This window comes from Ovis canadensis, chromosome 3, assembly GCF_042477335.2.
Source record: "Ovis canadensis isolate MfBH-ARS-UI-01 breed Bighorn chromosome 3, ARS-UI_OviCan_v2, whole genome shotgun sequence".
In the NCBI taxonomy this organism is placed as follows: Eukaryota; Metazoa; Chordata; class Mammalia; order Artiodactyla; family Bovidae; genus Ovis; species Ovis canadensis.
The window spans coordinates 97,359,867-97,374,837 of record NC_091247.1 but is presented as its reverse complement, the minus strand read 5'-3'; the positions used below and the strand labels follow the sequence as shown (position 1 = coordinate 97,374,837).

The 14,971-nt window shown below is 47.2% G+C and overlaps 1 protein-coding gene across 2 annotated transcripts in view; it reads right to left on the bottom strand.

Moving 5' to 3' along the window:
* Nucleotides 1–13,077, bottom strand: part of FHL2 (four and a half LIM domains 2) — a 47,539-nt gene extending 34,462 nt beyond the window's left edge. Inside the window, exon 1 of one of the 2 annotated variants that reach the window (XM_069580565.1) lies at nucleotides 12,846–13,077. The gene's annotated coding sequence lies outside the window, so the exon portion shown is untranslated. Of the gene's footprint in view, nucleotides 1–9,161; nucleotides 9,454–12,845 lie in introns of those variants that run through there. The other variant, XM_069580561.1, reaches the window with a different exon arrangement.
* Between the last annotated feature and the right edge of the window lie 1,894 nt (nucleotides 13,078–14,971).

Here is a 14,971-nt window from a genome sequence, read left to right as displayed (position 1 = left end):
TTTTTGACTGCCGTTGTGATGCCTGTTTGGCAGAGGAAGGTGAGATGGGTGTGGATTCAGATTCAGGGTCTGGGAGGATTCCTTTCTGCCTGAAACTCCAGGAGGGGAGGCGGTGTGAGGTGGGCCTTGCAGTCAAGGGGATGCAGGGGAGCCGAGAAAGGGTGGGAGTCCGTGGTGGCCAGGGTGACTGTGGGGTCCCTCCTGGTGGGGCCAGGAAGCAGCTGGATGTAGTGGCAGGAAAAGCTTTGGGACCCAGTGAAGGGGCTGCAGGGGCCTGCTGTGATGGATGCATGAAGGGACAGTGCTGGCAAGACAGACAGACAGACGTGAGGGAAGGAAGGTGGGAAGGTAGCAAGAGCAAGTGAAAGGAAGCTTCCACTAGGGAAGTGGGAGAGGGCTGCTTTAGCTGCTTCATTTTTTTTTAAGACTTTTTTTTTTTTTTAATGTGGAGCATTTTTAAAGCCTTTATTGAGTTTGTTACAATATTGCTTCGAGACGTGGGATCTAGCTCCCTGACCAGGGATCGAACCAGCAACCCCTGCACTGGAAGGTGAAGTCTTAGCCACTTGAGCACCAGGGAAGTCCCATGGCTGCTTCATTTCTGAGGGCAAATAAGACCACTGTTCACAAGCGATGTCTGGAAATCAGGGTGGTTTCTGAGGACGAGATGGTTAGATAGTCTAACTGACTCAGTAGGCATGAATTTGAGCAAACTCCAGGAGATATTTGAGCATCACACCAGGGAAGCCTGGTGTGCTGCAGTCCTTGGGGTCACAAAAAGTCGGACGCAACTTAGTGACTGAATAATCACAAACCAATCCGAGGACAAAGCTGAAGTTACCCCAAATCTCCCTACATCTTAGCATCACACTCAGCTCCAGCCTTTCCAAGTGAGGCCAGGACACTGTAAGCCCAGTGGGAGAGCAGCTGAGGAAAGAGAGAGGGCCTCTACCAGCTTGGAGTGGCCTCAAGTTCATGGTGACTTACATCTTTGTTGAACGAAATGGTTAATACAGTTGTGCTCAGGACTAACCAGGTTAGTTCGCACTGGGTCTGCTTTTACAGAGACCTATTTAGGAAGCTAGTAAATCATGTGATACTATTTTTGAAGTGCCTATGGAGGACTCTTCGCCCCAGAAAGAGGAGGCAGAGAGGGGATGAAAGATCTACCTGCAGCATTCCAGTTCCGTCTGGCCTCCCCCGGGGTCCGGAGCTGCCTGGAAGTGCCCCGCTGTGCTTTTCCAATAAGCAGATAATGCAGCTCAGCTCTCTCCTCTGCCAAGAGGACAAGCTGACTCCTGCCTGGTACGGCTTGTGAACGATTGTTCAAAAATTTGTGAAGGGTCCTGGAATTTGGCGCTGCTTCGATATTAAAAGCTCAGATGACATCCTTCTCAGAGCCATTGGGTTGAAGGTGGGGGGAGGCAAGAGGAAGTGATTGAGCAGGAACTTGTTGTTTGCCGAGTGAGTCATCCTGAGCAAGCCACTGAGATGAATAAAGCCTGGGCTATCGCTCCCAGAGCCCAAAGTCCAGCGCAACTGGAAGGGAGGGTGCCAGCAAGGTAGAGATGAAATCCCAATACAATCCCATCTGGGTTAAGATACAGGAAGCGTATCCCACCCCTGGGTATATATTCAAAAGAATCTAAAGCAGAGTCTAAAGAAACACTTGCGTGTTTATAGCAGCAGAGTTCCCAACAGCCGAGAGATGGGAGCAACTCAAAGATTCACAGTGCTCAGTGGCTCAGCTGTGTCTCTTTGCTGACCCCATGCACTGTAGCCATGGGATCCCACTCTGTCCATGGGATTCTCCAGGCAAGAATACTGGAGTGGTTGCCATTTCCTCCTCTGAGTATTCACCAGTAGATGAATACATAAACCAAATATGGTCTATACAAACAGCAGAAGATTATGCAGTCTTGAAAAGGAAGAGAATTCCATTCATCAAAAGCTAAAACACAGATGACCCTTGAGGACATTGCTGTGCAGACGTGTGCGCTCACTCCTGTCCGACTCTCTGCGACCCCATGGAGTGCAGCCCGCCAGGCTCCTCTGTTTATGGGATGTCCCAGGCAAGAATACTGGAGTGGGTTGCCATTTCCTCCTCCAGGGGATCTTCCCGACCCAGGGATTGAACCTGTGTCTCCTGCATCTCCTGCATTAACAGGAGGATTCTTTACCACTGATCCACTGGGGAAGATCTTAAGAACATTATGCTCAGTGAAATAAGCCAGTCACAAAAGGACAAATGCTGAATGATTCTATTTATAGGAGGGATCTCCAATATTCAAATTTATAGAGGCAGGAAGTAGTTGGTGGATGTCGGGGGTTGGGGAGAGAAGAGGACAGGGAGCTGTTTAATGAATATAGGATTTCAGTTTTGCAAGAAGAAAATGTTCTGCAGCTTTGTTGTACAACAATGTGAATATTTCTAACACTGCTACAGTGTACACTTATAACCAAAGATGGTTAAGAAAATTACAGAAAAGTGCATTCATAGAAAGTGATGAGGATACAAAAGGCCCTTAGCCCAACTAATTTCATGTGTCAAGTTGGTGGGATCACAGGCTGCCCAGATATTCAGTTAAACATTATTCTGGGGGGTTTTGGATGCGATGAGTATAGAAACTTGTAGAGTTAATCAGTTTGCCCTCCCTATGGGGGATAGATCCCATCCTACTATTGGATACCATCAGACCGACTGAAGGTCTGCAGAGAGCAAAAAGGCTGCCTCTTCCCTGAGGAGGAGGCAATTCTTTTTGCGTGATGCCTTTCAAGCTGGGGCATCAGTATTCATCTTGCTTTTGTACTAGACCTGAAACACAGGCTCTCTTGGGGTGTAATCTGTCAATTCACTCTTCGGGGCTGGGGACTTCTAGGGCTTCATAAGCACATGAGCCATTTTTTCCCCCCCAATAATAAATCCCTGGAGATTTATTTCTGGAGAATGCTGACTGACTGACCGAGACATGGTCCTGGGAAGACCTCTGGAGGAGACATCATTGTTTCTGAGTCTTGACAGTTGGGCACGAAGTGGCCAGCTGGCTGACAAAAATGGGGCACCGAGGTCCCCGTGGCACATCAAGCGTGACACATCAAGTGTGACACAGCCAGGAAAGAGGCTGGGAGTGCAGGCGGGCTGTGGAAATCTCAAGTGCAACCTCAGGGAGTTTTATCCTGTGGGCGAGGGTTGCCCACTTGGGTCTATAGATATCAGTGTCAACATGGCCTCACACAAGACACACACCAGTGAGCACTCAAGGCTGAGATCAGAGAGGGCTGGTCATTCCCAAGTTAAATGAGTCTCTAGCTGGTGATCACAGCTGCCTCTGCGGAGGAGACTGAGCCTGGAGATGGGGGAGGAATCACTTTTCACTACAAGTCCCCCACATACAACCTTCAAGTTGAGAATTTTCAAAGATGTGAATATGTGTTTACATGTCCAGTCACATAAGTTAGTTCACACGTCTGGTGTACATTGTTACATGCGTGCATCCTCTATAAGCGGTTGTGCTAAAATCATGGCATTCAGCCCCATCACTTCATGGCAAATACATGGGGAAACAATGAAAACAGTGACAGATTTTATTTTCTTGAGCTTCAAAATCACTGCAGATCGTGCCTGCAGCCATAAAATTAAAAGATTCTTGCTCCTCAGAAGAAAAGCTATGACAAATTTAGTTCAGTTCAGTTGCTCAGTCGTGTCCGATTCTCTGCAACCCCATGAACCACAGCACGCCAGGCCTCCCTGTCCATCACCAACTCCCGGAGTCCACCCAAACTCATGCCCATTGAGTTGGTGATGCCATCTAACCATCTCATCCTCTGTTGTCACCTTCTCCTTCTGCCCTCAATCTTTCCCAGCATCGGGGTCTTTTCAAATGAGCCAGCCCTTCACATCAGGTGGCCAAAGTACTGGAATTTCAGCTTCAACATCAGCCCTTCCAAAGAACATTCACGACTGATTTCCTTTAGAATGGACGGGTTGGATCTCCTTGCAGTCCAAGGGACTCTCAAGAGTCTTCTCTGACACCACAGTTCAAAAGCATCAATTCTTCGGCGCTCAGCTTTCTTTATAGTCCACCTCTCACATCCATACATGACTATTGGAAAAAACATAGCTTTAACTAGACAGACCTTTTTTGACAAAGTAACATCTCTGTTTTTTCATATGCTGCCTACGTTGGTCATAACTTTCCTTCCAAGGAGTAAGTGTCTTTTAATTTCATGGCTGCAGTCACCATCTGCAGTGATCTTGGAGCCCCCCAAAATAAAGTGAGCCACTATTTCCACTGTTTCCCCATCTATTTGTCATGAAGTAATGGGACTGGATGCCATGACAAACCTAGACAGCGTATTAAAAAGCAGTGACATCACTTTGCTGACAAGTCTGTCTAGTCAAATTTACGGTTTTTCCAATAGTCACGTATGGAGCACCGAAGAATTAATTCTTTTGAACTGCGGTGTTGGAGAAGACTCTTGATAGACACTTGGACAGCAATGAGATCCAACCAGTCCATCCTAAAGGAAATCAGTCCTGAATGTTCATTGGCAGGACTGATGTTGAAGCTGAAACTCCAATACTTTGGCCACCTGCTGCGAAGAGCTGACTCATTTGAAAAAACTCTGATGCTGGGAAAGATTGAGGGCAGGAGGAGAAGGGGACAATAGGGAATGAGATGGTTGGATGGCATCACCAACTCAATGGATATGAGTTTGAGCAAGCTCTGGGAGATGGTGAAGGACAGGGAAGCCTGGCGTGCTGTGGTCCATGGGGTTGCAAAGACTCAGACACGACTGAGCAACTGAACAGCAAATAGAGTACAATAGTATGACATCTTCATTTCAAGCCCAGGATGTCCAGAAACAAGTGTAGAGGCAGCAGTGATGTAACTGGTACTACTGTTTTTTTAGAGGTATTGGACTATAAGATTAAAGATGCTTCCCTTATTTTTTGTGCTTGCTTTTTAATGTATTATTTGTATGAAAAGTATTATGAATCTATTACAGTACAGTATTTTGTAGCAGCTTTTGTTAACTGGGTACCTAGGCTAACTTCTTCAGACTTAAGGAGCAATTTGAACTTACAAACGCACTCTTAGACCTCATTTGTTGCAGGGGATTTACTGTATTCCTCCTTTTGTACCTTTTGAATTTTGCAACCATGTTCATTGATATCTACTCAATAAAATAGAATTAAAATTCCTGTTATCAGAGCAAAGTGAAAGTGAAGTTGCTCAGTCATGTCTGACTCTTTGCGACCTCATGGACTGTAGCCTATCAGGCTCCTCTGTCCATGGGGTTTTCCAGGCAAGAGTTCTGGAGTGGTTTGCCATTTCCTTCTCCAGGGGATCCTCCCATCCCAGGGATCGATCCCAGGTCTCCCGCATTGTAAGCAGATGCTTTACCGTCTGAGCTACCAGGGAAGAGCCCAAAGACAATTGAAATAGTCTTTAAAGAATAAAATTTATTAATGTGTTTAAAGAGAGAAAGAAGGATTCCCTGGTGACTCAGTGGTAAAGAATCCACCTGCCAATGCAGGAGACAGAGGTTTGATCCCCGATCTGGGAAGATCCCACATACCATGGGGCAACTAAGCCCGTGCTCCACAACTATTGAGCCTGTACTTTAAAGGCTGTGCTCTGCAACAAGAGAAGCCACCAAAAGACAACCTGGTCGCTGCAACTGGGGTACCCCCAACCCCTGCAACTAGAGAAAAGCTCTTGCAGCAGCGAAGGCCCAGCACAGCCAAAAATAAATAAAATTACTAATTTTTTTTTAAAGAGAGAGACAAAGAAAGTGATTCCACAATAGGCAGTGGAATAATCTGTTTGCAAGAACAAAAACTGTCTGTAAAAACCACATTAGTCTGTGTTGGGAAAATAAGGTTGATGAGCTTTTGTTCCTAAAATAGAGCACAACAACAAAAAATAGTCACCGAAGCAAATTCCGTAGAGGCACAAGAGATTCCAGCTCCCCTGAAGGATTCCTCTGTGGTCTTCACCCAAGTGAAGCAGCAGGGGTCACTGGCAATAAGGATACATCCTGTACAGTCCCGTTGTCTAGATTATTTAAGCCCAAACATGTGCTTCTGACAAAGTGCTTCACAGGATGGGGTAAGTGAGGGACATTAAGGGAGCTGAAACTCCATGTGTGCAATCATATTTAATCAATTTCAAGTTTAATTAAGCCAGTTATCCTCAACCTTTGTTCTCAGAACCCCTTCACTCACTCTAATATTATTCAGGATCCCAAGGGAGATTTTTTGTTTCTGTGAGTTAGTCCTATAGCTTTTTCTTTTCTTTTTTTTTACTACATTAAAAATTAAAATGGAGGAACAAAAAGTTAATTCATTTAAAAATTACAAAGGGACTTCTCTGGTGGTCCGATGGTAAGACTTCACTTTCCAGATGGGGAGGAGGCATAGTTAGGGAGTTTGCGATGCATGTACGCACAGCTGTATTTAAAATGAATAACCCGCAAGTCCTACTTTACAGCACAGGGAACTCTGCTCAGTGTTATGTGGCAGCGGGATGGGAGGGGAGTTTGGGGGAAGAATAGATACATGAATATGTATGGTTGAGTCCCTTTGCTGTGCATCTGAAACTATCATGATATTGTTAATCAGCTATAGCCATTATAAAATAAAAAGTTAAAAAAATAAAATAGCCAAGAAGGACCTACTGTATAGCCAAAAAAAAAAAAAAGTATTTTGCAAATCTCTTTCATATATTAGTCTTAGTAGAAGATAGCTGGATGGCTGGGGGGGTCTCATACCTGTTTTTACATTTCATTTTTTGAGAGATGTGTTTACAGTCAAAGTATAGCGCAGCTTCACACAGATATATCGTTGGAAAAGGGAGCTGTTGCATAGCCATCTCAGGTACTTGTCAACATAAATTTTTACTTCTGAATTTCCCCTGTGGCTCAATGGTAAAAAATCCACCTGCCAATGCAGGAGATGCGGGAGACACAGGTTCAGTCTCTGGGTCAGAAGATCCCCTGCATGAGGAAATGGCAACCCACTCCAGTATTCTTGCCTGGGAAACCCCATGGACAGAGGAGCCTGCTGGGCTACAGTCCGTTGGGTCGCAGAGTGGACATGATTGAGTAACAACACAGCACAATGATGAGCACGCACATCCCTGGTGAGAATAACAAACTATAACGAATTCCCTGCTTTCCCAAGTTGGTGCTAAGGTGGATGCGGAGATGAAGGTCACGTGCGGACACACGTGGGAATGGCTGGGGCCGGCGTACGTGGCCAGTGCAGCTTCTCAGAGAAGATAGAGCATGGAGGAAGCAAAACCGAGACGTGAACCCCGGGCCACAGACTATGTTTTTTCTCAGTCTCCTCATGTTTTGATTCACCTTTTCATTACAGGATGATAGCTCTAGATTAGACACGAGTCCACAGCCACTTAAAAGCATCAAGACTATTAAAATAAAATTTCTACCTATTTCCTTTTGCCCAAACAGATGTGACTTATCTCTGACAACAGAATGCCCTAGATGAAAGAAATCTCAGTGAAATTAAATATGGTCTGCACTTTAAGATGGCCATCAAATTATGTCTTGAGGGTGATTCTTGTGTCCTCTTTATTTGACGACTGATTGAGACAATAATTGTCTGGATCAGTTATTCTATGGGTTGCATTGATCAAGATACCACAATATCTGCAGTCTGACTGTTCTTCGTGTGACTTCTCTATTCAGCAGACACTGTGTTCCCCAGGTGGCTAGGGAACTATGGTGAGGTCTTCTGTAGCAGGGCTTTAATTTTTCTCTGTCACTTCTTGCCCTTTACCTGTAGTTCAGATGGGCCAGATCCAGGCAGTGGTGTCCCTGGGCCCCTCTTCCCTCCCTTTCTCTGATCTTCACCCCCAGAGGAGTAAAGACTTGTCTATATTTTGCCACAGAACTAGGCAGTTCCCAGAACTGGGCTTCCTTGGTGGCTCAGACAGTAAAGACTCAGCCTTCCATATAGGAGACTCAGATTCAGCCTCTGGGTCAGGAAGATCCCCTGGAGTAGGAAACGACAACCCACCACAGTATTCTTGCCTGGAGAATACCATGGACAGAGGAGTGTGGCAGGCCACAGTTCATGGGGTTGCACGGACATGACTGAGTGACTGACACTTTCACTTTTCAGGTGGTTCCTGAGATCTGGAAGCTAGGAAAGCCCAGAAGAGCAATAGCGCTCCAACACAAGTCATGGGGCAGCTCACTGAAGACTGGACACAGCAGCTCAGCTGTCAGCTATTCAGAAGCCACTCGAAGATCTCAAAAGCATATTTCATGACACTTGACAAGCATAACTGTCTGCACTTTAGAGGAGAAGAGGGGAAGTGCTTGCTGAGCCTTGGAGTGTGCCCACCATATTCCTGCAGTGGGGGGCTGCTTGTTCCCATGGCCTGCGCCTCCGGGGAGAAGGCTGCTTCCTCTCTAGCAGAAGGGCCCCACCGTCCCACCATCGGCTCTTCCACTGTGGATGCTGTGTTCTACCATCTGTATTGGTCAAAGTCCCCTGGGTTTTGGAAATAGACATTCTCTAGTTCCATCAGGAAGAGGGAGAGGGAATTCCCTGCCTTCTGAAAGGTGACGCACTCTCTGTCTTGGTCACTTACCACCATCCCCAGCCCCACCCTGAAAAAGTCAGCATTCATTTCTGAGATAGAAAACCAGTCGCAAAGTTTCCGCGGTGGTAAAGAATCTGCCTGCCAACGCAGGAGACACGGGTGTGATCCCTGGTCTGGGAAGGAACGCCGTGGAGCAACTAAGCCCAAGCACCCCAACGACTAAGCCTGTGCTCTAGAGCCCGGGAGCCACAGTTGCCGAAGCTCATGAGCCCTAGAGCCTGTGCTCCGCACCAAGAGAAGTCACCGCAATGAGACGTCCAAGACACAACAAAACGTAGCCCCAGCTCACCGCAGTGAGAGAGATGCCTGTGCAGCAACGAAGACCGAGAAGAGCCAAAAATGAATGAAGTCATAAAAAAGGAAAAGCCATCGCGTGTAAGTCACCTAAACCAAGAAACAGAGCTCCATGACTCAAGGCAAGAGTAACCAAAATCAGAATGAGAAACACAAGGCCAAGAACGAGAACAGCACGTCTATTAAAACACCTTGGAAAAAAAAAAGAAAAATTAATAAATAAAATACCTGGGCAGTGTGTTTCTCTCTCCTCCCAGATGGCTTGCTCCCTTCAGCTCTGCACTCCCTCTTCTCCCTTCCCTTGGCCAGCAGTCACACAAAAGGCAGTCTTTGATGTGGGGGTAACCCATGAGCACAATCCCCACCCCTGCACCGCGCCCCAAGCCCTTCCGCCCAAATTACAGGAAGAGGCTGGAAGCCCAGCACAGCTGCAGAGACCCTGAAACAAGGCCTAAGGAGCCGGGTCTTCAGGCTGTGTGTTTTAACTTATTTGGGGGCATAGAAGGAAAGTGAATTATGCAGTGGGGAGGGAGACGCTGCAGGGGAAGGGTGGGGTCTCGCTTCCCCCAGAGCTCTACCCACACAGCCCTTCCTTCTTGGGGAAATGGCACAGGTTGCTGTGGTTTGTTTTGTGTTTTTTTGGTTGCCTTTTCCCTTTTCCATGAAGACTCTCATTTGTAGAGCTGACCAGGAGGGAAAGCATTTCCTCAGCTCCTGCCTGAAGGACAGCGCAAAGCCCTGTACAGAGAGGGGGATGTTTGACAGGGTCTCACTTGAATCGGTAAAGATTCAGGAGAAAAGAAATCTGTCGCCAAGCTTTCGTTGTTGTTGCTCAGCTGCTCAGTCATGTCCTACTCTTTGTGACTCCATGGATCGCAGCACACCGGGCTCCCCTGTCCTTCACTATCCCTTGGAGTTTGCTCAAACTCATGTCCATTGGGTCAGTGATTCCATCCAATCATCTCATCCTCTGTCACCCCCTTCTTCTCCTGCCCTCAAGCTTTCCCAGCATCAGGGTCTTTTCCAACGAGGAGAAGAGAATTTAAAATCAGTGCATTTTGGACATCTATCTTTAAACATGGGGTGTGTTAGGGACCAGTAGGAGAGTTGGACTGTGAAGAAGGCTGAGCGCTGAAGAATTGATGCTTTTGAAGTGTGGTGTTGGAGAAGACTCTTGAGAGTCCCTTGGACTGCAAGGAGATCCAACCAGTCCATCCTAAAGGAGATCAGTCCTGGGTGTTCATTGGAAGGACTGATGCTGAACCTGAAACTCCAATACTTTGGCCACCTGATGCGAAGAGTTGACTCATTGGAAAAGACTCTGATGCTGGGAGGGATTGGGGGCAGGAGGAGAAGGGGACGACCGAGGATGAGATGGCTGGATGGCATCACCGACTCGATGGACATGAGTTTGGGTGAGCTCCGGGAGTTGGTGATGGACAGGGAGGCCTGGCGTGCTGTGATTCATGGGGTTGAAAAGAGTTGGACACAACTGAGCGACTGAACTGAACAGAGCTGAGGAGTGTTTTGGGCTTCCCAGGGGGCTCAATGGTAAAGAATCGGTGTGCAAGGCAGGAGCCACGGGAGACATGGGCTCGATCCCTTGGCTGGGAAGATCCCCTGGAAGAGGGTATGGCAACCCACTCCAGTGTTCTTGCCTGCAGAATCCCATGGACAGAAGAGCCTGGCGGGCTACAGTCCATAGGATTGCAAAGAGCTGGACATGACTGAAGTGACTTAGCATGCATGCACACACACAGGAGTATTTTAGGTACTCTTGAGAGTCCCTTGGATAGCAGGGAGATCAAACCAGTTGATCCTAAAGGAAATCAACCTTGAATATTCACTGGAAGGACTGATGCTGAAGCTCCAGTGCTTTGTCCACCTGATGCAAAGAGCCAATTCATTGGAAAAGATTCTGATGCTGGGAAAGATTGAGGGCAAGAGGGAAAGGGGGTGACAGAGGATTAAATGGTTAGATAGCATCACGGACTCAATGGATGAATTTGAACAAACTCCAGGGAAGAGTGGGAAACAGAAGAGCCTAGCCTGCTACAGTCGGTAAGGTCACAGAGTCAGACATGACTTAGCAACTGAACAACAACAGGAAGCATGTAGGTGCCTGTGTGGAGCTGAAGGAAGCAGAGAGAAATGTGTGGCCCAGCCTCAGGGACCCCAGGTCATCGGAAACACTAACAGGATGACAAAATTCAAATTTTCAAAATGTTCTCAAAGACAGGTGAGATAGGAGTGAGCGGGCATGGTACACTTTATGGCAAAATACTCAGCTTTGCATGAGAGTGTGACATTAGTGTTTCTTAATATTAAAAAAGGGGCTCCACAGTGCAATCATTTGAGTTGATTAGTTGGTGACTCCATTAAAAACAAAAGATTTTTTATGATAGAATGGATCCCAAAATATAATCGACTTTATTACAACTCATCTTGTTGTTATAAACCCAAGACTCTAGCATTCCTCAAGAAACAAACAACTCTAAAAGAATCTGCCTGCAGTACAGGGTTTGATCCCTGGGTTGGGAAGATCCCCTGGAGAGGAAAATGGCAACCCACTCCAGTATTCTTGCCTGGGAAATCCCATGGACAGAGGAGCCTGGTGGGCTACAGACCATGGGGTCGCGTAGAGTAGGGCATGACTGAGTGACTAACACTTTCACTTTTCACATGAGATAAAGTAGCATTAGCCCAATAACACAGATATCCATTTCTCTTTTGACCTCAGAATTATTTTTAAATAACTGAGCCCAGTTCTTTTTCTTCTTAGGTTGGGCTTGATCAAATGCCCTGCTCAGGGTCTGGCTAGAGGATGTTTATACCTGTTATAACTTTTATCAGGTATGCGCCATTCTATCAGTATTAACATTATCCCACAGTTGGCCTGAACATTAGAGCATCACTAAGTACTATGATGTTTTTGAACCGTGGTGTTGGAGAAGACTCTTGAGAGTCCCTTGGACTGCAAGGAGATTCAACCAGTCCATCCTAAAGGAGATCAGCCCTGGGTGTTCTTTGGAAGGAATGATGTTAAAGCTGAAACTCCAATACTTTGGCCACCTGATGCGAAGAGTTGACTCATTGGAAAAGACTCTAATGCTGGGAGGGATTAGGGGCAGGAGGAGAAGGGGACGACCGAGGATGAGATGGCTGGATGGCATCACTGACTCAATGGATGTGAGTCTGAGTGAACTCCGGGAGTTGGTGATGGACAGGGAGGCCTGGCATGCTGCAATTCATGGGGTCGCAAAGAGTCGGACACGACTGAGCGACTTAACTGAACTGAAGTACTATGCCTTTTGCCTGTATCCCACTCTAGAAATTAGTAAGTTATTAATGTATTTCCTTCTGAAAGCATACCACAGTGATCTGTAATTTTGAACCATCAGCCGTAACCAGTCATCTTGCATACACACCCTTCCCCAGCATAATCAGACTCATCAGTAACTGACCTTTCTACCCCAGGCCATCCGGAAATACTGTCAGGGAGAAACGGCTCGAGGGCACTGTAGTTTTTCCCCCTTTCAATGTTGATTTAATAATTTTTTTTCTTTTTCTTCCTCCCACTCCCCCCCACTTTTTTTTTAGATTTCTGGTGTTCAAAACTCAGTGCAAATTCCTGATTCTCACTGAGAGACAGTAAGATGCAAGAGGCACAGTGGTGCTCTCATGTTCTCTGCGGGTCCCTCCTGTGGCTCTGGGAACAGCTGGAGCTTTGCTGCAGGGGAGCCAGCTCCCCCTCCCTATCCTTGGGGTCCCTGCTTGGGGTCTGCAGTCCACAGGGCCAGCAAGCTCCCTCCCCGGGTTGGGACACACCCTTGCACTGCTAGGGTGTAGGCTGTGCTTCCACGGAGGAAGGATTGTGAGGGAGGGGACAGAGGAGAGAACTGGGCACCTTACCTGTCTTGTTTCTGCCTTCCAGCCTGACCAGGGTGGGTGACAAGAGCTGGGGGCCACCCGCCTGTGGGTTCGCCCCAATGTGCAGGCAGCGGCCAGCCAGCTGGGCTATAAATAAGGCCGGTCCAGCGCACAGGAGATAAGAACACAGTCCCTGGCTCCTGCAAGCCTTTTAAGGTATGCAAATTAAAGGAGCCTCAGCCCCTAGATGAGAGGGACTGCCAGCTCCCCATCTGGCCCTCCAGCCTCAAGGACATACCAGGCCTGGCATGTACTGATGCAGCGGGAGGGGCAAGAGAACCAGGGCACCAGGAAGCAATCTCCCCATGTCCAAAAAGCGGCAGAGCCTCCGAGGCCCCCAGGCAGTGAGCCGCTGGGCTAGGGGGCTGTCGCTGAGACCCAGGAGCCGGAGGCAGCTCCCCGGGCACACATAGCCGTCTGTGGTCATCACGGGTTTTCAGCTGATCACTCCCCATCCCCCTGCCAATCCATCTCTAGCTTTAAGGGAGTTTGTTTGGGTGAAGATTCTGGGAAGACCAGGGATGGGTTTAATCAATCCCGGGCGTCCGGGAAGCTTGGATACATTTACGGAATATCCTGGCCCCAACCTCTCCACCCCAGGCTAATGGAGCCTCGAGTCATTTTCTCTAAAGAAAATGAAATCTTATGAGAGTCTTTCAAAATAGTATGCTGGAAGAGAAGGGAGAAGATTAACTGGGGAGAGCAGCCATGTCTGGTTCATCCCTAAATCTCTTACTGATTGAATTTCTTCCTAAAAGCATTTCATCCGGGGACTGTCGTCTGTGTGAGGGCAGGGTTCCCAGGTCTGGGAGTTTATTCTAAGAAGGGAGCCAAGGATGTGAAAGGGACGCAGCGGAGAGGACATTGCTTTCTTTTAAAAATATTGTTTGATGTGGGCCATTTTTAAAGTTAAGTTTCTCGGTTGGTACTCGTAGTAAAGAATCTGCCTGCCAATGCAGGAAATGCAGGAGGAAGATTCACTGGAGGAGGGCATTGCAGCCCACTCCAGTATTCTTGCCTGGAAAAACCATGACCAGAAGAGGCTGGTGGGCTATAGTCCATAGGTTATACAAGGGAGGACATGACTGAAGTGACTTAGCACGCAAGCACACATATTTTAAAGTCTTTGTTGAATTCGTTACAATATTGCCTCTGTTTTATGTTTTGATTTTTTTGGCTGCAAGACATGTGGTACCTTAGCCCCGCCTTATTAGGGATCAAACCTGCACCTCCTGCATTGGAAAGCATGTATCTTAACTGCTGGACTGCCAGGAGAGTCCTAAGGGGACATTTCTTGCAGTTCATTTCATAATCGGGAAAAGCTGGAAGCAACCTGAATCACTAAAAACAGAGGGCTGGTTATACAAGGAAAAGTAAGTCCATAAAGGAAACACATGGCAAACTGCAGCCAGGCTGTGGAAGAGGGTTTAATGATGTAGAAACAGCATACGATCACTGGTACTAAGCAAGCAGCCACTTGAAGGGGAACATGGGGTATTTACTGTAGCAGACTGCATTCACTTGTCCACCCGCTTCTGAAAGGATGCCCACTGGATGAGAAATCATGCTACGTCTGGATGGTAGAATTATGACTGATTTTACTTTCTTCTTTGGCTTATGCACCATCTCTAAATTGTTTACAGTGCTCTCATATTGCTTGCATAATAAGAACTTCCTTTAAAATCTAAATTTCTGAGAATGAGAAGAGAGCTTACTGCACCCCTGCATTAAGGAACCACATTTATTTTAGAATTATGGAATTGCTCAGGGTCTCCCCAGCCTCTGGAAAGACCTCCATAGCACTCAGCAGCTCTTCTCCATGTTGATGCCGACCATGTGATGTAGCAAGATTGAGAGGGCCCCCAGAGCTCCCACCAAGGCGAAGGTAGGTAAGTCAGCAGGAGGGAGGAAAGAAAACAAAAACACTAAGAGAAAGATCAGTTGGAATGTAAGAGTGTGTATGTAACGGGGGTGATAGAGAACACCCATAGCCCAGGTCACACCATCGACTTAACATCTGCACTCATGCTCTCATAACAGGACAGGACGAAGGCACCCTGTGCCTTTTATTTGTAGGATTCTTATGCCTGATGACAACTTCCTCTTTT